The following is a 22,486-nucleotide window of genomic DNA, read 5'->3' as shown; positions in this document are numbered from 1 at the left end:
CATCAATAGAAGCTGAGGGCATGTAGGTCACACACGTGCACATACTTCACTGTAGAAGCTCATCGATGACAGCGGAAACTGTTACCTGCATGTGTTGACTGGATTAAACCGGCAGATAAAAACGTGACGAACACAAAGCACAGCGGGGGGAAGTCTAGATTCTAGCCGGGGCTGTATACATGTCGCTGCTGGTTTCTGTGCAGGTGTTGTGAAGTATCGGCCGGACTTCTGACGTGGAGGTGTTTCAGTAACTTCAGTGTTTTCTCCCTTTACTGGAGACTTTTGACTTTTTAACTTTGCAGAACTTTGACATAAAAAAAAGAAAAACCTTTAAAATACACTGGAGGACCAAAACTCTACAAAATAAAACATTGTGTCTCCTCTTAAGACAAAGACTAACTGTAAATATTGATCTGATTTACTGCTCTTTGTGTGAATCCAATATATAAATCCTTCCAGTCATCCATCATCTGCACCACTTATCCTTTGAGGGTCGTAGGGGGACTGGAATCAATCCCAGCTGACTTTGGGTGAGTTTCTGCTCCCTGGACAGGTCGGCCTTCCAAGCTCTAAAATCATCCACGCTCACGTTCACGTCCATTAGCAATTTACGGTCGACAGTTAACCTGCAACTCTTTGCACTCTGGGAGGAAGTCAGAGAAAACCCACACAAAAAACAGAGAAAAGATGCAAACTCCACACAGAAAGAGCCAGGTTGACCCGCAGGTTTGAATCCAAAACCTCGTCGCTGGGAGGAGACAGAGCTAACCACTGCACCACAGTGACAAAAAAACTATATGTGCATAGTATTGGTGTGTGTCTGTGTGTTAGTGTGTGTCCACATTCGCATACCTTAGAAATGCCCGAGTCTATTGTATCCACACATTATGCAACAGCCTATCAGGAGGAAAAAAGGTGCATATATCTGCTCTGTGCAGCCTGCTAGAGTGTGTGTGTGTGTGTGTGTGTGTGTGCGTGTGTGTGCGTGCGTGCGTGTGTGCGTGCGTGTGTGTGTTTGCATGGATATTTGTCGGTATAAGCCTGGATATGTGCATATAGATTAACTCTGTTTGTGTGTGTCTTTGTAGGTTTGTTTTCTTTTTGTGCACTGCGATTTTTGTTTGCATGTTTCTTCTGTCAGTTTAGCGCATGTGTGTGCACGTGCATGTGCACGAGCCTTTTTTATCGCAGAGCCATAATTCTGGTTGTGTTAAGCAAACAGTTCCTGGCACGCTGGCACCACAGAGTTGATAAACGAACTTGACCTCAGAGTCCACAGATAATATTATAAACCATCTATTTGCAGAGCAACTATCTGCTTTCTGCAGAGATTAGACGCTGAATTCTGCTGAGAGCTGGAAACTTGGAACAATAAAAAGATGAAAATGTTCAGCGGCTGTCCTCATTATCACAGACTTTGATCATTGTCTTTTCATAATGAGACATGCAGCTCTCAAAATAATCAAGATAACACATGAATAGATAAAATAGTGTAAAATGTGAAATTACAAAGAGCAATAAATCATTTCAAGTAAAAAATTAAAAAAAAACGATTTCCTTTTTTTTTTGTGCTCATAAAAAAAGATTTATACTTTTACATTAACAATGAAGTCCTGACCCGCAGAGTTTCATTAACAAACTCAGAAGTTTCCTCCGTTCTGCAGAGTTTCACCACCTTTCATTTCATTGTGTTGGTTTCACAGCCTCAGTTCTAACCTGCTGGATGTTCTTTGGTCTGATTGGTGCTCAGCTGCTTCAGTGCAGTGTCAGAAAAGCAAACAGCAAAAAACCTCCATCAACAGGCACCTTAAATCTAATCAATCTGCACCGAATTACACACACTCAAAGAAGTCAGTCCTCTAAATGTGCCAGAAATCTTGGAAATCAGTGAAAATGTCAAAAACACATTAAAGGAAGTAAAAATAAAATACACACACACAGACTTTTAATATTTAATGTCATAAATTGAAGATAAGGTACACAAATGTGTCTTGGTGACGTGGCTGAGGAAAGATAAAGTACTGTCCCCATGATATTTATGACTTTACACAGATTTAATTTGACTCCCATTTTTCTTCGCATATTAGATTTTTGTGCAGTGAGTTGAGAAGAATAAATCCGTATGCATTAGTTTGAGCCTCTGCTCAAGTCTTTTGTGCCATAAACCGATCTCGATTTCTGAGGGAACCAGTCAACGCAGCGGGGCCTCGCTCGGCTAAAAATAGGATTCATTACCTCAGCTCATTGCCAGTGCTTAGACTGGACCGGCAGGCTGACTCACTCCAGCGCGTCAGTAATGAGATACAACACACCGGGCCTCAAACCAAACACACACTGGGCGATGCACCGCTAAGATGTCAGGATGCAACTCTACACTTTGACCCCCGAGGATCAGAGAGAACAGAGACTCATGTTCCTCTTTTATTCGTCTCAATTCAGACGTTTCTCCAACAGAAACTGACATTTAACCTCACCAGCTGAGATTATTTACGCCTGTGGAGCTGCTCTGCCTCTCAGGAAAGTTTGCATCACGAAAACTCTACAAGTGGATGTTCACACACGGTTACGCTCAACATGTTCCAGCACTGTTTGAAGGAAACGTCATTTATCTTAGTGTTACAGAAACCCTAAACCTGATTCCGTGGATATAAACTCCATTAATCAATTACTTTAGGTTCCAAAAAGATCATGCACAATAATGAAACGTATAAACGAACACGTACAAACAATAAATGATGATGCACAATCTTTTAAAAAGCAGATTACAGTGTAAAGAGCCTGTGCCCCAAAGCACACAAACATTTCTGGTATTTTCAGGAAACACTGCAGCTCTATTTTTATCTTATCGTCCCGTCGCTGGTTTGATTTTTATGTGCTCGCAGCGGAGCAGGATGACGTCTGGCAGATGTTGTTAGTGTCACTCACACTGTCTGACATGTTTCCCACTCTCAGAGGGAGTGAGGAGGAAATAACATCTGTATACACGTCTTTTCTGGAGGGAAAAACCTGGAAGGGGTGTTTAAAGAAAACTCCTGAAACATGACTTCCTGTTTTGGTTCCTACTCACCTCTGGATCATTTTTTTTTCTCCTGTGTCCAGTTTGTGTTTTAGCCCCCGTCCACACAGTTGATAATTAGCAAAACAAACTTTTTCCTCTCGTCCACACACAAATCTGTTCACTCTGCTTGTACATCAGATTAAAGACTGTTCATTGGACCTGTCCTTGAAGGGCGCCTGCATTTGTCTCATCACCTGATTCTACGAGTGTAAAATGTGAGGAATGTGACCATAAACAGTTCAACTTAAACTTTATATTAACTTTATTGACAGACACATAATTAAAGTCAGCGACACCTGATCAATGCATCAAAGACCATTTGCATTTATCGAATGTGTTTTTCCACAACCTCTGTTTTCTCCAATCAATCACTTCATTAAATGTGTTTTTTCCCTGACTGCTAAATTAACATACTCACTATGAATAATGAATCACCTTCACCTTGTGTGAGAGCTTAGAGCTGTAAAGAGCCATTTAAACACAAACAACAGGTCATATATTCTATTCAATGAATTAATTTATTCTCTATTCAAACTGGTTGTGCATTCACAGTTATTTGTCATCACGCAGATTAAAATGATTAAATATTAGTGATTTAATAAATGTTGCAGCAAAGTACACGACTATTTCTTCTTCTACCTTTTACAGAAAGGGTTTCAGACAATGGAGGCACTCGAGGAGCGCTTGATTTATTCAGCTAGACACTCCAACAGCGACATAAGTGCGCATCAGGTGCACTTGATCGAACTTGTCAGGTGAACGTCTCTTCAGCTACAGCTCGTCGAGCTAAAAGCGAAGCGTAGAGACGACGGGGTCGAGTCCCTTTATGTAGTTTAGACGTTCTGTTTCACTGTGGATATAAAACGCTGCGTTTTCCTAAAGGTCACATTCCATGAAATTCACTCTTTTGTTCTCCAGATTATAGAAACTACATAAACCTTAGAGCTGCAGTGTTTAAAACCTATTGTTCTTAAACTCTCAGGATACAAATCAATCAGCTATTTCTTGCCTTTAAGAAGAAATTATAACCTTGAAATGTATTTGATAAATAACTGGGTTTTGATTCCATTCTCAAAGTCAAAGACAGGACTTGACCTTGTTTGTGAGGCCGCTACAATAAAAACGAGTTTTGCTCTCGTAAACACTAATAAATTAACACAAGACATCAAGGGCTTCTTCACTGAGGGATAATAAAGTCTAATTTTAGAAAGGAAAAGCTTCACAGGCTCAAACTAACAAAGGAAGTCTCCTTTGTTCAGTCCCTCATCGATAATGATTCAAATCTCAAAAACATAAAAGCCATCATGTCTCATTATTTATCACCAAAGTGGGTCTTAGGTCACAGACTGTTAAATCACAAGATTATTCCCCCACACAGTTTGCTCATATGTGAGCAAATAACAGATAGCTCTCCCAGGGAGCAGTGCATGACGGGAATATGGGAATCACGTCCTGTTAAATCATCTCCTATTGGAGCTCTGCTAAAAAATAAGCCCTCCCACAGAGCGCCTCATGGTGCAGCAGCACACTGAGCGGGAACAAGGGCTGCAGACCGGGGGGGAGAATATCCACCGCTGAATGGTTGTTGTTGAACGTTGTTATCCAAAAACCCCGGCTGAAATACTGCGGCTATTAAAACTCTATTTACTTTGAATAAATCTACGACTTCTGATGGGAAACTGAGCGCGGAGAGAACAGAGGAGAAGCTGAGCATCAATCCAGATTCCACATTGTGTTCAGCTCCAGGAATAAGAAACTGTTGAATATCAGGATTTCTAAGTGGATGGGTTTCTGGTCGGTTGGTTTTATGAGCTCATGCTGAGAAAACACTTCTGTAGTTTAATGTCGTAAACTTGCACTTTCCAGGCTTTTCATAGTCAATTTATTCCATCAGTGAAACAAATCTGGTTTTATTGAAAAATGTAGAAAAACAGTTTCTTCTTGCACCAGTGTCTATAATGTCTAATTAACATCTGAACTACAAGTAATAAATAAATTCCTGTTCAAACAAACACGCAGTACTTTAGTAATATAATAGTAATATATAAAAGTTTATGATTAAACTGTCAAATATCAAAACACAATAAAAATTATTTGTCATAAGCTTCTGATTCCAACATCTTCAACATCTCAAACGCAAATGTTTTCAGTTTTTTCAGTTGCGGTAGTCGTCTGACAAGAAGGTCTGCGGTTCAATCCTAGTCTTCCCCATTCTGCATGCTTAAGTGTCCTTGGGCACAATACTGAACTATTGAAAGTGCTGCACATACAGTAGATGCACTGTGTGAATGTGGTTGTGTATAAATACACACCATAGACCTTGGTGAACTTTGACCTCGCCTGCATTTAGTGGCCTGTGCGGCTGCTGTGTTGCTGATTATCTGTGTTGCTGATTATTATTTGACTTCATCTGACCGAGCTGAGTGAGAGAACAAGACCCGAAAGACAAGCTGTGATTTCAGTCGGTACAGTTCTTCCAGAGAGAAACTTCCTGAGGTCTGGTTGGTGCCATCTCATCCTGCTGTTACCGTCTGCACACTCAGCCCTGCCAGGATAAACCGATGACTTCTCACCAACCTCACAACCGAAGGTAAACACTCTGAGACGGGCGTCCGTGGACTCGTGTTCGAGTCTAGGAATGTGCTCGCTCTCGCTTTCTCAGCACAGAGACAAGCTCTAACTCTCCAGCAGAGTTTGTTGTGGGTGAGAACCATCCAGCCGCCTCTCAGATGGAGCAGAAGTCCAGCCAGTGCATCCAGGCACATGGATGACCCTTCCAGGCAAAGAGCACCAGTGCTGCACACAACTCAAACACCAAGCATCCATTTTTTCCTTCCTCTCCATCATTCCTTCCTCTCAGCTCTTAACCTTTGCTCACTATCCTCCTACTCTTTTCTGCTTGTCCTCATTTCGTTTCATGCCAAAATCTCTCCGAGCTCTCTTGTCTCTGCCTCCTGCTTTTAATTTCTCCTTTCCAGATGAGCTGAACAAAGAGGTCAAAGAAAGAAAGAGAGAAACAAAAGAGAACAAGCCGGTCATCTGTGATAAAACTGCGCCCACATCAGCGCAGGTTACATGACTGAGCTGCAATAAATCGTTTTTATAGGCACATAAAAAAGGATTTAGCAAGAAGCAAATATTCAATGTCAAAGACAGAGACTGTCCATGTTCTCATTGTAAAAATGAAAAGTGTTGAAAAAAAAAAACAGGTTCTTTGATAAAATAGTCAAAAGTAAAAGTCTATGGACCATTGAAAGAAAAGAAGAAGAATACAGTCGTAAGTGATGATTCCAGGTTTCAAGCCCTTTGTGTGTGTGTGTGTGTGTGTGTGTGTGTGTGTGTGTGTGTGTGTGTATCACGACTCTTCAGGCGTGTTGAGTCATGAGCTGGTATCTGATGAACCACACCCACTTGCACTTATCAATACGGCCCTTCAGACTGAGGTCAATACTTTCCCCTGAACAGAGACTTTACATCGTGATGATGTCGGTCCATGATTTTAGTCGGTTATGTTTTTGGGCTCAAACTTCTTTAATCAACTTCTTTCCTAAAACACAGCCTGGGGATATTATAATGATAACGACGACTTTAATATATCTAGATTACTGCGTCTTGTTATTTACTGGACTCTCCTAGAAATCAAACAACCGTTGAAGGTATTGAAAATATTTGCTTTAGAATTGATTTAAAAATGTTAGTCCTCCTTAAATCCCTGAATGTCTGTGCGAGAGTTCCACTAACATTTAAAACGTTCAGTTAAATGCTATATCCTTCGTCTCCTGCATAAACTTATTCAAATGTGTAATTGCACTTTGTTAACCTGTTTATTTTTTGTTTGTTTGTTTTTTTTAAACGTGAGCCGTGGCCTTTCCAAAATTGCATCCTAGTGTCTTGATTACAGCGCCACCATCTGGCCTGTTTGTCTCTTGTTTCTTGGGAAGCGTTTCATTTCCCCGTTACAGGGCCGAGTGTCACACCGCGGTGAGGTCAAGCTGAGTTTTTGTCCTGTCTGCTTGTTTGTATTGTGATTTCCTGTTTTATTTTGGAAAGTAACTCTCCTTTCGTTTCAGGTCACTTGCCCTTCCTCATGCACCTCGGTCTGATTGTCTTCCCCGATCCTGATTGTGTCCACCTGTGTCCCATTACCTCCATGTGTGCTTATAGTCTGCGTCTTGTCCTGTGCCTTTGTGTCTTGTCCTCTAGTCAAGCGCCACCAGCCTTCTCGTCACGTCAGTATCTCATAGTCAGTCAGTTGCCTCGTTAAGAGTGTTTTTCGTTGGCCTTTTGCCTCATAGTTTTCATAGCTCTCTAGGTTAGTGTAGTTTAGTTATCTCTTGATCTTGTCCCTCTTCGGAGGAGATTTTTTGTTTATAGATTAGAGGTGTTTTCCTTCATCATAGGACTTTTATTTTGGTAAATGTTCATAGTTTATCCCTCTTAGGAGGAGATTTATTTTGTAACTGTTTGTAGCTTGTCTCTCATAGGAGGAGTTTTATTTTTGTACCTTTCATAGCTTTTTCCCTCTCTGGAGGAGATTTCAGTTAAGTGTTGTTTCTTGCTTATTCCCTCGCAGAAGGTAGGATTTTCAGTTGTCATTTTTTAAGCCATCCCTCTTCTTCGAGGCGCCCCTCTGTTTGCCAGTTTATTATCTTGTTTTGACGAATAAAGCCTGAACTTTGTCAGCTCGCTCCAAACTCTGAGTCCGAGTCCTATCTCGTGACACCAAGATCCCAGTTTCTGTCTCCTTCGAGGTCTGAACCCTGACCTCTGGTTCAAACCCACAGTTTCGTAGCCAAACATGGAAATGATAAAAACACAAATGAGTTTAATCAGACTGTGACAAAATATCAGCGTCTTTTTTATCGCTCTCCGTTTGAAGCCGCTTCTCTGGCCTCTCGTCTTTCTGCCTACCTCTCAGCCTTCTTCACACAGACACAGAAAAGCAAATGTTTGGAAAGGGTTTGTGTGCAGCAGGGCCAGACCGCTCGATGCCAGGTGGCACAGGACAGAGTGTCTGTCTGTGCACTGTGCCAGGTCCTGGAGTTTGGCAAATGTTCCTCCTGCATGCAGCTGGAAGAGGTTTGCATCTTGACTTCTGTTCGTACGACCGGCATTGATTCACACATTAACAGCTGAAATGTTACGTCTGCAGTGTAAACACACGGCTTGAATTCCTCACTTTATTGTGGAATTGCAAAACATTTAAAGCCGAGTATCGAGTACAAAATACAACCGTGCAAAAACCTTTGTTATGTTTTTTTAAAAAGAGAAAAAACTTAAACTTGAAGATCCTACTTTTGGTGGATTTAGAAATTTTAAATATCAAGATTTTATTATTTTATCAAATGGTTTACAAGTCTTACAAAAAGGGCATTAAATTACAATTAACAGCACCATCGGTAAATTCAAAGCAAATTATTTGCTTTACTTTCTAAAACATTATTGTTGGGGAATATAAGAGCCCGTTAAAGTTTTACCAGTATGAACCTTCCACATACATGTGAGAACTTCTATTTATATCTGTATGGGAAATGTTTTACTTCTTAATTTAGGACCCAAAGGTTCCACATGAGTCGGGCTTTAAAGCCTTAAAGGATAAATACAGGACAATGTAAAGGTTTTTATCCACTGACGGCTTTTAACTACATGAGGAGTAACATAAGAAATATTCAATACAATGGATGAATGGCAATTATCTGTACTGTAAAAGTGCTTTGAGTTGTAATCAAGACTAGATAAGTGCTTAATAAATAGACCATTTTTCAGATATTTCAGGGGTTTGGCGAGTGGTAGTTTCCCAGATGGTCCATATAACACTTCAGACCTGAGAACAAAGTCCTTCACAAAGCCTCACGTTGACCCACTCACACATAAACATTCATGTGCTGGTGGTGGCAAAGCACTGACCTGCACATAAAGAGCAGATCTGAGGATTCCACATGTGAATTCAACTGTTTTTAAAGATCTGAGCTGTACGTGGTTCTCTGGGTGTGTGGACATAATTATCTCCCAGACCTGACGGAGCTGTGGTAAAATTGTAAAGATACTGATTTAGAATGTTCTGCTGGTGTCAAACAATCCTGCAATTAAAAGGAGGTGTTGTTTTGTCACTACATATGTGACTGAAGAATGACTTTTCATATTCAACATCTGGTTCAAAGCTTGGAAAATTGTATCTTTGCATTGAGAGTCATTGAATGGTTCTGAAAACTGACTGAAACTACTTGGAGGTTAAAACTGTGAACAATAACATTAGATAATTATTATTATTATAATCGACAGGCTGGAGGGAGAATCCAACAACATCCTCTGCTGCAGCATCAGACAGTTCAGAACCTCTGGAGTGATCTTTATTAACGCTGACAGATCTTTACACGTCTCCTCAGAGCGACTTATCACCAGCTGACCAGGAGCTGCGTCCACAAAAGAGCAGTTAATAAACTCACTGATGTCAAACGCGATAAACAGTCAGTGAATGACAACAGCTGGAACCAGCTGACTGTGGAGGAGGTGGACACACACGCAGAGTTTCATCTGCACAAATCACACAAACAGCCTCATGAACAACTCGTTAATCTGAGGTCCATGCAAGACAAAACTGCTAAATCCATTTCTTTTGTGAACAAACCCTCCGCACACACACTGCAACGTCTCCGACCCCTCCAGATCACTGGCTCTCATCTCGTTCCCTCAACTGTGGTCAAGATATAATCCAACACTGCAACGGCTGCATACGGCTTCAGATTTGATCACACGTCACAAATCTGTTTCTGGATTTACATCAGTGTCTGTGGCACCTGCTGATGGTTGTGTTGGATGGATACAGCATCCAAACATTAGTGTTGATTTCACGTAACACTCGTCGATGGCCCTGGAGACGCGTCACATTTACATAAATGACATGTGATTTACAGTTTAATACTCACACACACACTTGTCTTACATGTGTTGATTTTATTAGACTTTAATTTATCAGATAAAAGTTGCACGATGACCATTTAGAAGTAAAAAGCACTTAAACCTGCCACAGCTGCACAATCCACTGAATTTCCTGTTTTAAAAGTAGAAAGTATTTAGTATGTTTTGTGTGCCTCGACAACCAGAGCAGTGCGTCTCACAGATATTACATTTATAGCGCCCCAATTAGCAACAATAAAGACAATTATGATGAGATCCTATTTTCTATTAACATAACGAGGAAACGCTAATTCACGTATTTGGTTTCATTACGTCTTATGTAAGATGGGGGGGGGGGTTAGTTTCATCTAATCAAAACCACAATCTTTTCCTGACATTAACCAAAGTGCTTTTGTTGCCACAGTCTCAAACAAGATGGAGAAAATGTAGTGTTTCAATCACTGGAAAAAGAAATGTTGTCGCGGAACATAATCCAGACGATTACTCTGCCACCAGAATGTAATTGTGAACGTTTACTGCTGCTTTTAGTCGTGCACTAAACCTCCTAAAGTTATCTGTACGTTCTGTATGTGAGAACGTACAGATAACTTTGGGAGGTTTAGTCCGCCTCAGTTGCTCTGGACATTCTCCAGAACTTTTCCAGCAAAATATCAAAGTGAGTCCACGTGAGAACATATTTCTCTGCTGTGGAGAACGAGCTCTGACCTGGACAATCTCCTGCTGCGTTCTTCATATATGAAGAAAAGAATCAACTGTCCAGACATTCCCCTGAGTTCATGTCTGACAACGGCTTTAAACATCGAAAATCTATATGCCACAACATGTTCATGTGAAATTCCATTAAAATGAGTTCAAACTAAAAGCTATTTACAGCATCTGTTTTGGTCTTCTCCCTCACGCCGCCTCTCTAAGAGCCTCGCTGGTCTGTGCTGGTTAAACCCGTCTGGTGTAAACAGCACTTAAGAAGGCATTTCAACACTTACTAGAGTTTCACACTAAAACTCCTGACCGCACCACTGCAGAGCCAACAGTGAAATCTCTAAACTCCTGCTCCACGTCAGACTCACTGTTGTTCATCTTATCTGGATAAAAATGGAAAAACTCAGACACTACGTTGACCACCATGTTTCTTCCACATGTGCTCGTCCATATATCCTATATGTCCGACGCTGATGAAAAATAAACATTGCAGAGCTCAGTGCTTGACTCCTGGCCTCTTCAGAGCATCTGGGTAAACAGTCGGACCAGTATAGACCAAAGTGCTGCAGAAAAAGACACAGCACTTCTGCAGCTTTACCGTGAAAGTAGTTTTATATCAACGTTATGGTCAAAGAAGATATCGTCACCGTGTAAAGCCTGTTCATTAAGTGACCTCATGGTCTCATTCATCTTTTATCTCAGAGCAAACTTCACATTTTTTTGAATCTTCTTTTTATCCTTTTATTTTATTATTGTCCCTCGACTGCTTTAATGAGATAAAGTTTGTATGTTCATGTCTGGCCTTCCTGTCACATTGCTATTAATTTATCTATGTCTCTTGTATTTGCCTTATTAAAGCTGCTTTAAACATAAAGTTTATTGTTATTATTTTTACTAGTGTACTAGCAGCTTCTTGGGGCACTACTGTGAGTGTATATCATGGATCGACTACAGGCCATAAACTCCATCTCCTCCATGTTAGCAGATGGGACAAACTTAAAACGAAATGACGTATCTGTTATTGTAGGTCATTCTTATCACCCTGATGTCAAGTGCTCATGTTTCTGATGAGTTTGGTTTTAATTAGTTATTTGATGATGTGAAAACAAGCAGAAACATCCTGACTGACAGCTGAGACCGACTCCTGATTGGTCCATTACGTGTATCAACAGAACCTTGATTGAAAAGGTGACTGAAGTGTGTGTGTGTGTGTGCGTGTGCGTGTGTGTGTGTGTGTATGTGTGTGTGTGCGTGCGTGTGTGTGTTGTCTGCAGGTGGGCAGCCTTCTGAACAATGCACATACAACCCTCAGTCTCTTTGAAGTCAGCTTTCATGTAGAGCATCTGAAACATACAGTGATATTTCATTTGGCCGAGGGCTTCTCAACACACACACACACACACACACACACTTCAGTCAACTTTCATATATCTGAGACGTTTACTCATCTAACTGTAAATTGGAGAATCTGTCAATTTTCTCGTGAAGCGCTCGTCTGATCGGCTTCACACTTGGCTGATGTGTTGCTGAGAGTTCAGTTCATGAATTCAGGAGTCCTGCTTCCTTCTGAAGCTGCGTTTGAAGAGCGATGGCAACACAGCGGTGCAACTGTCCCACTTCAGCCGTTTTATTTTACTTATTTTCTCACCTGCATGTCTGTCTCCCTTCTGCTCTGCTTGGCTTTTGGCTCTGATATTAGCAGCTTGTTAAAGTGTTCCTCTGCTCCCCTGGGTGAACATCTCCTCTGAAATGGAGTGAGGATCATGGGTAGTTGCTCAGATCAACTCACTGTGTAAAATTGACTCTGTGACTGAAGCAAGCTGCTCTTAAGTTTGACTTTATCAAACATTGCAGAGTCTCAGGTCTTCAGCATTTTATAACTCCAGACGTAATGGAAGAAAATTCAACCTTTTAAGAAAGGGGACATTGACTATACAGAATTAAATGTTGTGACCGTTTTAAGTAACTTCTGAGCATCTGAGCACATTAGAGTCTGAATGTAAATTGAGGATAAAAGCTTCAGCCGAGTGGATAAAATGTAAATGTGAGTATAAGCAGGAGGAGACGGCAGCAAAATAAAAAAGTGTGTTTTTATAAACAGTGAGGATGATGAGGTCAGCTGCAGCAGTCAGGTTTTGTTTAATAAGAAATCATAATAATCGATCACACATCCGATCCAACGCTTTTATTTTCCCTTCATCAGCAAAACAAATTATGAGGCAGCTTTCCACAAACAGCAAAGCTGAGGTATGTGCTCTACTTTGTGATATTCTAGTTCTGCATTTTATTTTATTAATTACTTTGGTCGCAATTACTGAGCCGATTGAAATAGTTTTACGTGATCTAGAGTTTAAAACCTTAAGTTATTGTTTTTGAGCCACATGAGACAAAGCAAAACTCTCCTCAGCTCTCACACATTTGCAAACATTGAACTAAGGAATGTCAAATTTAAGAAAATAAATAATTTACTAATTATATGTGAGTAGATTTTTAACCAAACAACAGTCTTTGGCTCATAAACATATGATACAAAATAGAAAAATACAAAAACATATCAAAATGTTTCCTCACACACGTTCTCTACATTTAGAGACGACAGAGATGGTGTAAACCTGACAACAGAGTCAGTTTGACCTGATGTAAAATCTGTTGCCAAATCAACAGTAAAAAGCCGCTGCAGGTTCTTTACAACGCAGATAACACGTCACCGGAAAAACATTTCGACGCAAAGTAAACTTCAGGGAGGAGCAGACACAAAGAGCTGAGAAGAAGAGTTCCCTGTGTTTCAGCTCAGAGAAAGTGCCTGAGTCTTATTGGAGGTGACGGCAGACTCCACCAGTCTCCACCAGCCTCCAGGCCGCATGTATAAATAATGAGAGAGTACATTTGCTTTCTCACTTTTTGGTAGCTTAGCAGACGCTCTCATCTGGAGCAACTGAGAGAGAGTGAAAAAGTAGGAGGTTTCAATGAGGAACCAATGAGATCACTCCTACCTGCGGCGCTGCCTTTGAGGCACGTTTGTGTTAGTGAACAGAATCTGTGTGTGGATTTTGATGTTAACAGCTTTAAGAAAGGGGGGTTAATTTAGTGTCAGAGGAGAAAATTAAAACATTTAGGAAACAAGATCCAATTAATCTACATCCCAAAGTCATTTTAGAAGATCAGGTCTGCTGGATTCAATATCACAGGCTGCTAGAGACGCACACACAAACTAAAACAGATGCATGCACGTCAACATAAATTAAAATCAGCTTATATTAAATCAGTGTGACTCCGGGTTAAACGATTCTACACAGAAAACACAAACTTTTAAAAGATGTTTCAGGTCCAGATAGCTGATGCGTTTCGGTCAGTTTGTTCAAACCTGCCCAAACGTGACTGGTCAAACTGGAAACAAAAACCAGGAACCATATTCATGGAGCTGAAGAAAACACCTAAAAATATCCACACTTATATTTCTAAGATCTGCGTCTGTTTCCGTGTTTCCACCACTTCTTTCTGTCATCAGTCTCACGTCTCTTTGTTTTCAGATGGTGCTGATAACTCATAAATCTAACGGTCTGCACAAGCCACAGAGCAGCTCACACTTTATACATTTAACTGATATTCAAAGTGCATGTTTATGCTTTAGGCTATTTTATTTTTCCAGTTCATGAGCACTTTGTATTGAGCTCTGTTCATATTGACACACTCACACAAAAAAAAAGATAAATACATATCGACACACGCAGCAGCAGCAGAACTCTATTAGACTCTAAAAAGCCTTCCACTAATGGAGTTCTAACGTTTCATAACACACTGTCATGAAACTTCTCTGTTTTGTTTTTGGCTGAATGAAGTCGTCACTGCTCTGCGGTCTCTGACGTACAGCCTGAGGTCAAACACCAGAAATAAAACCAGACTCCTTCTCAATAGCATCCCTCACCCAGTCTCCTCTCTCTCTCCTTTTTATCTGCTCTTTAACTCTTGTCTCAGCTGTCGCTCTCTCCCTTTTTTCTCACTCTCTGCTTCTGTGCACCTCTTCCCCTCCTCTTTAACTGGCCCACAAAGTCTTTTTATCATCCACCTACTCTCTTTGTTTTCTCCTGTCGTCTCTTCGGCGAACAGGTCATGACAGTAATTCTCAGCTTGCTCACAATACAAGACTCACAGCAGCCGATGTGCATTTGTGCACAAAGGAGGTGACATTTTCTCCCGTTTGATTCCTTGTTGGTTCAATCGTCAACAGGATTAAACAAATTTATACAAAATGTGGAATTGCAAGTTAGGTTATTATTGATTTGTTGATGAGCAGAAGCACATTCCCCGTGGTTGCTAACATCTGTTGACATCTACTGGTGTTTGGCAACGTACAAGGGGATACTCACCATCTTGCCCTATGTTCTGAAACCTGCCTCACATTTTGTTTCCTCAATTCTTTCTTTTCACCTTGCTCATTTTTTGGAGACACTCCTCTTCCACCCAAACTGTCAGCCCTCGCCACCCTGTGAAGGACGGCGAGAGCTCCAAGCCTAGGTGTGTTTAGCTGAAGCTGCGTTCAGAAGCAGCTCTGACTGCGGAGCGTGTCAAGGACTGGAGGTAATTACCTCTATTCAGTGGCTGCGACTCACGACACCGCCTGAGAGGATCGGAGAGATTTCCACCTCATCTCGATGCTGCTGAAGAATATGCAAATCACATCTTCTGCCCCAACACGGCATTCTCTTGTTAGAATTACTGCAAATGTGCATGTGGGTGTTTTTTTCCCCGATACGACTGCACAAAATCTGCAGGTTTAGACTTAATTTCAGGCAGCTTTCATATTTCACATCGAACCGATTCAATATAACAATACATTCTTAGATAAAGTAAAATAAATGTGGATATAACACACACTGTGATGTCACTCCGACAGGTGTGAGGGCAACAGCGGAACGTACAGAGACCGGGGGGAGAGAGAAAGAGTCAAGTAGACGAAAAGTATGAGAGATTGTGTGTGTGTGTGTGTGTGTGTGTGTGTGTGTGTCCATGTCGATCAAACAGATGACGTCATACTCATTCAGTTACTTCATCAACTTTATATAAAAATGGATGATCAGAGCTTTTAAGCAGGATTCAAAAAGGGACGGGTTCCTTTACCAGAGCCAAGAAAATTAATAAAAATGCAAAAATGGCAGTAAACATGGATCAAACTGACACATTTGTTCAGGTTATTGAACATCGACTCAAGAGAGATGCTTAAATCAGCACATTTCTTCCACCATCATGAAATTAATTTAGGTGCTACACAACCGCAGCTTCCACATTGACTGAAAAAGACATGAGGGAGGCAAACACATCCCTCAAAAACACACACTGCCTCCACCCACAGAGAAACGAATACAGTGTCCAGGGGCCAGATCCAAACACACAATGTCAGGGTTTGTAATTGGTCCTTAAACCCACTCAATCCTTCCATATCCATGCATGACAAACTGAAACTAATGGATGAAGCTGAGGAAAGACACAAAAAAATAGCATCAACATAATAACTGAGACGTCTTTACGTTTCTGTGCAAGATCCAAACGACCCACTGCCGCTTTGTTGGAACAGAATTCTGCTCAATATTTTTGTTAGTTGGTAATTAAGCAAAAACTACAGACACAGTTTTCAGGAGATTTTGTGGTGAGGTGGGGCCGACAGGAAGGATCCATTATATTTTAGTGTGAAGCCGAGAGGTTTCTCACAGAATGAATTCAACCTGTTGGAATCGAGGGGATGCACGAGCACTTTCATACACAACAGGTTGTGATTGACAGGTTTTAAAGAGTTAAACATAAGTTCTTGTGAGAGAGAGAACTGCATCGACACCACTTGCAGAAACTGAAACTATGAGGTCTGACCGTCCACTTTAACGGAAATATGCAAGTGGTAATGTGGCAAATTCAGTTATACAATGCAAATTGTATAGGTGTTCTTTGCTTATACATCTTTCTTCTGAAAAAGATTGTTGGATCCTTTGTCCAGATCCACACCGAAATGTAATGACTTCTTTCTTTACTCATGTTCCATAGTTCCACCAAAATTTGTGGAAATCAGTTTGTTTTCAGCTGCAATACTCAGAAACTAAGCGCTGATTTACAACATGTGAGTAACATGGAGTGACCGACAAATATGTCCGACACTGAATACTGTTCTGCACCATGTTTTACCAAACATGATACCAGAATCACTTTCTTTGACATATGTATCGATAGTTCTTCACATTCCAAACACAGGAAGTGACTCTAAATGTAGCTCATGCTTGCACATTGAACCACATGATGTTAAAGAGAACAAACTGCACGAGTGTAGAAAGCACATCACACTAATGGTATAAACAGAGATAGAGACAAACACAATCCCAAAAAATCTGAGCTCTCATAAGACATTACTCATAATCAACCAACCCACGGGTTTGAGAAGCTTTCAGCTGATTTCTTCTCAGTGTTTTGTTGTGCTGATCTGATCCTCTGAAAGAAAACAGTTTTCTATAGGACACAAGTTCCAACAACCCAATGAAACGCTGCCGGCGCAGCAGGAGAAGACGGGGGGTCGGAGTAAGCAGCCTGCAAACTAAAAGACAGCAACACCGTTTTTCTGCCTCCCTCTAAAACACATACAAACAAGACTTTCAACAGGTGGTAGGAAGGTGGACGGATATCTGATATAGATGTAAGAGATGAGAAGTTTGCAAAGTTCAACAGACTGTTTATAAAGATGGACAACGTGACAGCACTTTAAAGTGAAGTCAGAGCGTCTTCATTGCCCCCTGGTGGCTGACTGAAGTATAGGCCATAAGTACAAACCCTGTCTCCTCTATGTTAGCAAAGGGGACAATGTCCAAACTAAAAAGTCGAAGTCTTCGTCAAATAGGCACCTTGGCCTTTCCCCGTCAGTTTGGTAAGAATTAGTCATTTGATGCAAAGAAAAACAGGGTTAAACATTATGATTGAAAACTGAGACTGACTCGTGGTTATGATCATCAACAACTAATCAATTATGATATATTTCTGCCAATCACACAATCTGTTAGTCCACTATTCCTTATAGCAGCGTAGAAAGCTAAAATTCAAACTGCAGAAAATGAAACCCAGGGCAAACACAGCCACCCTGGCACATGCATTTAGACAACCATGAATCATTTCAATAGTCACTGGTTACCTTGGCAGTTTGACTGTGCACAGACTTTGCAAAAACATGCAACAACACAACTCGACTCAACTCGGAAAGCAAAGTTACAAAAGTCGATAAAATCAGGAGTGCATCTGGAGAGAAGCTTCTCTGTGTTATCGTGTGGGAGGAGAGTTTCACATCCACAACTCAATTCAAGAAAAGTGGCGAGCAGCTGCTGTGGCGGCACAAACTGCTTCTAATGCATCCCATCTAAAAGAGAGTATCTTGTTCTCCAGATGCTCCTTTGTGCACCAAGTGTATTGTTCCAGTGCATATAAGGGGTGTGTGCTTGTGATTGTGAGCATGAGTTACATAAGCAGACTGAAACTTTTAAAACAGATTTCATCTATTTTAAAAAGAGGAAAGGCTTCAAATTAAAACACGGGGGAAGGAGAGTTGTTTTTTGGAGTCCTGACACCCACGCTGATGTTTAACTTGCACCCACAGTGATTTGCATTGACTGTTAAATTTCTGGTCTATAATCTGGCTGCGCTCCAGGCCCGTCTCACATGCTCCTTCAGCTGCAGCCTCTCGTGGGCGAGCAGGAGAGTTTGTGAGCAGCTGTAAATGATACGGCTGCAAGCCTCTGATCATCATATCAGTCGACATGACAACACACTGTACCTGCACCTTTGATCCAGGCAGGTTAATTCCCCGCAGGTCTGATCCATATATATTGCATAACCCTCAGTAAGTGCATGGTAATATAAGTCCAGTGCAAAAGTGTTTCAGGTATAAGGGAATACATTTTAAACTTGGTCGTTGGTAAACTGTCAGTCACTGAACATCATGGAACAAACTGCAGCTGTCTGTAATGTTGAGCAGCATTTTTGTGTGTGTGTGTGTGTGTGTATACTCATTGTTGTTGCCTATTTAGGACCTTTACCAGCATAAATACTGAGCTGGACAGGACCAGTCCTAATGAGGCTAAACCTTGTTTCTGAGGTGCTGGTTAAGATTCGGGGAAAGATATGAATTGTGGTTACGTACGTATGATATATTTAACCTGTGCATGTGACAATTTTTAAAGGGAAAATATCAGCTGAATGTAATATCATGAGAATTTCACAACTTCCTTCATCAAAAAACTAATTTGTAAAAAGATGTTAATCTCTTCTCTACCCACAGAGACCCAAACAGTTTCTGGGTGTTTTATTTGGCTCCAGCTATATTTGTGCTCATTTTGAATGCAATATAAATTCCTGCACCTCTATGGAAACAACACAACTATGACTAGACGTTTGTAAAAGTAGGCGTTGTCAGGTACTTTGGTAAATACAATGGAGATTCAAATTCAAACGAGCAGCTTAGCCAGAGACAAACAGGTGCAGCAGAGCGACAAACTGCACATCCATATAAAAGAAGGCAAATTGATTAACTGACAATAAAAGCTATAAAGGCAGCAATGAAACACAATGAGCTGCTGCGTTAAAACCCACAACACATCACAATAATCCAACACTTTTCCATCTGATTCACAGGATCCAGAGCAGCCTCCTGCTTCACATGTGACGGATCTGTTTATCGACATATAACTGATCGGAACAGAACAACCAGAGAGGACGCAGGCGGAAGTCCAGAATCACATGGATGGAAAATATCTAATTTATGACTGATCGATATGAAGCGTGAAATTGGAGTTTTCTACACGTGGAGGTCAAACGACTCCAGCGCATGACACGCATAGACTGTACCGTTTGCTTTTACGCGTTTAACATCAAGAGGAAAAGCAAACTTTGGCAATTTACGCACAAGATTACGCACCTAATATTCTACAGTGACATTCATTAGGGACTTCCAATGTGACTTTAAACGCACATGTGCCCACCACGAAACTCCAAATTACAGGGATACTAAGGTTGATTTTGCATTATGAGGAAGGTTACACTTCCTCCACAGAGGTCAAGATTACACTGGAGTCAGTGGCTCCAGTGTAATGGCTAGAATAAAAACAGATTAACTCACCATTTCTCTGTGGAGACGCCGGCTCCTGAAAGCATGTCACGACTCTAAATCCCCCATGAGCCCAAAAATTTTTGAATCACACTGTGATTAAGTCCGAGCTTAACGCGACACTAATTACTGAAGATAAAAAAAAGAAGTGTTGAGGCTGGAGGTGGCGGTGGAGTCCTCAGAGGAGTGGACCGATGCAGACACGAGCTGGAGCACGGAGAGCTGTCCGTGCGCAAAAGGCAGCGCGGAGCGGCGCGTGGACACATGCACCGGGGGAGAGTCCGTAAAAAGAGAGGGAGGGAGGGAGGGAGGGAGGGAGAGATCCTGGAGTGGGTGAGAGGAGGAGAAACCTCGTGGAGGAGCCCGCGGGGAGTTCGTGGAGAGGTGAGGAGTCCCGGCGGATATTTGGAGAGACGGTGCCGGAGATGTGGCTCAGTGTGAACTCACAGCAGAACTCACAGCAGACATTGACCCGCTCTCTGCTCTGTAGTCCCTCCTCTTCAGTGAAGGCATCATCCATCTCTCTCCCCCCCCCCCCCTTCTCTCTCCCTAGTGACGGTCATTCCACATCTTTTGAATGGATGATTCACTTGTCTGCGCTTCTCCGGTGCGCGCTCACCTGACAGCAGAGGTGTGATGTAGAGGTCACAGGAGGGTCAGAGAGTCACGCACAAGTTTTTGCTCCTTTAAGAGTTTGAACTTTTGTTTTGACCTTAAACGTCACATTGATTATCGCTGACACATCAGTGCAGTTCTTCATCTTACAGATGAAATGCCTGTGATGTTGCAGTTTGATTAACGGCATCTCTTCAGCCAATATTATTGTTATATGTTTGTATATTTTCTATTTATTGTACTTTTAATTATTTGTGTTGTTCTTTCAAAGAAGGTGAAAAATGTCCTGGGTCTGCCCCCTGATCCAGATCCTCACCACAATGGAATGAGTCCCTCCCTCAGCCAAACCACATCCTCACGCCAAGTTTCATATTAATCCATCCTGTAGTTTTTGTCTAATCTTACTTACAACCCATCCAACAAACAACCAGACAAGGGTGAAAAGATTGACACCATGTGTGTGTTCATTTTGAAGTCATGATCTTTCCTTGACCTTCAAAGTCGAAGTGTTGCTGAACATATATAATCAACATGTGTCAGGAATCTTCAGAGCCTAGCGTCCATCTTGTTTTCTGTATGCACATCATCCACCTCAATCACTTCCACTGTTTAAATGTAGGATGAGAAAACATCCGCTCCGAACATAATCAAGTCTGAACTGTGGTATATTCAGTAAAACATCTCATGATTGTCACGTGTTATAGGACAAGAGGTTGCTCTTGTGCTTCCTAAAGAAGAATCAACATCTGACTATAGACTAGTTTTCTTTTGGTAATTGTTTAAATGGTCCCTGATCTGCTCCTGCAGGTTTCATTGTTTGTTTAATCGTGTTACACTTGAAAACCTTTTGAGTTAAATGAGACTCTCACCTCCACATGAAGTGAAAACCACATATTTCAAAAACCATCATTTGCCCTCATCACACTTCACCTCCTACAGAGATCCTTGTGAAATTGAGTCAAAATAAATATCTACTTTTTCTGCACACAAAAAATTATATTTGCACTTTCATTACATTCTCTGAGCGTTTGTGAGCTGAACAGGATGTTTACTCCAACTCATCATCAGAAATAACTCCACCTCTCCCTCTCCTCTCTGTCCGTCTGTCTGTCCCCTGGCATCCCTCCATTCTCTCATCTTTTGCTCACGTCTATCTTTTGAACTGAAGCATTTTCTTCCAGGTATTTCATATCCAGAGCAGTAATCAAACACGTCACTCGAATTTGAAATGTAGCTTAGACTGCCTCAAACAATCCGGTGCCATTCGTTTTTCTCCAGCTTTAGCCAGTGATGTCTGAGACCTTTAATTCGGCTTAAGGAAGAATAATCACGCACAGTTGCCAGTGTCATGCTGGAATTAGGGTTTCTTAACATTCATGCAAAAAGTCACAGATTTGAATGATGTCTTGCTGCCGGAGGCCACAACCGAAGCCACGTCACACATCATTCTCTCATGGGAAAATCCGACCAGTGGATTGTGAGATATTGAGTGTGACAAACGTGTTTCTGCCTTCAGCCCCAAATTGTAATTTTAAGAGTGACAAAACAGACCAGGGACACAAAACATTCCCTGAAGTTCTGTCAGAATTCGATCAGTGGTGTCCGGGGCATGACGGCTGGACAGATGGCCTGAGGCTGATCCTTTGTCCTGCCCACGATGTATTCGTCAGAGAAAGCAAAGCAGTGAGGAGAACGAGCAACAGAGCGATGAAAAGGCTACAAACCTCCTCTCACTTTGACTCACACTCTGGTTTAGTTGCCAAATATGTCCACATATGAGGAGTTCTACTTGGTATTTGTTTTTAGTCTGCACAGGGGGGATTGACATAAGGAGCAGAAAGGAGCAAAGAGGGAAAAGTAAGGTGTCTATGCTTATACAGTGAATATTAGTTCGAGGAGTGGGTTGATATATATAATATATAAAAGAAATGCACCATATCTGCATTAAATGATATTAGAAATGAATATTCAACAACCCTAAACAACAACAACAATTTTTGGAAAAAGTGAGAAAGTTAGAAACATATAATTTGATTTACAACAAGAAGCTTCTCACTGTTTTCACGAGT

General features: G+C 41.3%; 1 protein-coding gene across 2 annotated transcripts in view; it reads right to left on the bottom strand.

The window, feature by feature from the left end:
* The window catches only part of htr4 (5-hydroxytryptamine receptor 4), a 99,873-nt gene extending 79,627 nt beyond the window's left edge, over positions 1–20,246 (bottom strand). The window contains exon 1 of one of the 2 annotated variants that reach the window (XM_069531889.1): positions 19,815–20,246. The gene's annotated coding sequence lies outside the window, so the exon portion shown is untranslated. The remainder of the gene's footprint in view (positions 1–19,814) is intronic. The other variant, XM_020078829.2, reaches the window with a different exon arrangement.
* Between the last annotated feature and the right edge of the window lie 2,240 nt (positions 20,247–22,486).

The sequence above is a fragment of the Paralichthys olivaceus genome, chromosome 9, assembly GCF_024713975.1.
Source record: "Paralichthys olivaceus isolate ysfri-2021 chromosome 9, ASM2471397v2, whole genome shotgun sequence".
Lineage (NCBI taxonomy): Eukaryota > Metazoa > Chordata > Actinopteri > Pleuronectiformes > Paralichthyidae > Paralichthys > Paralichthys olivaceus.
The sequence above is the reverse complement of the archived record's forward strand: the minus strand, read 5'-3'. Positions and strand labels throughout refer to the sequence as shown.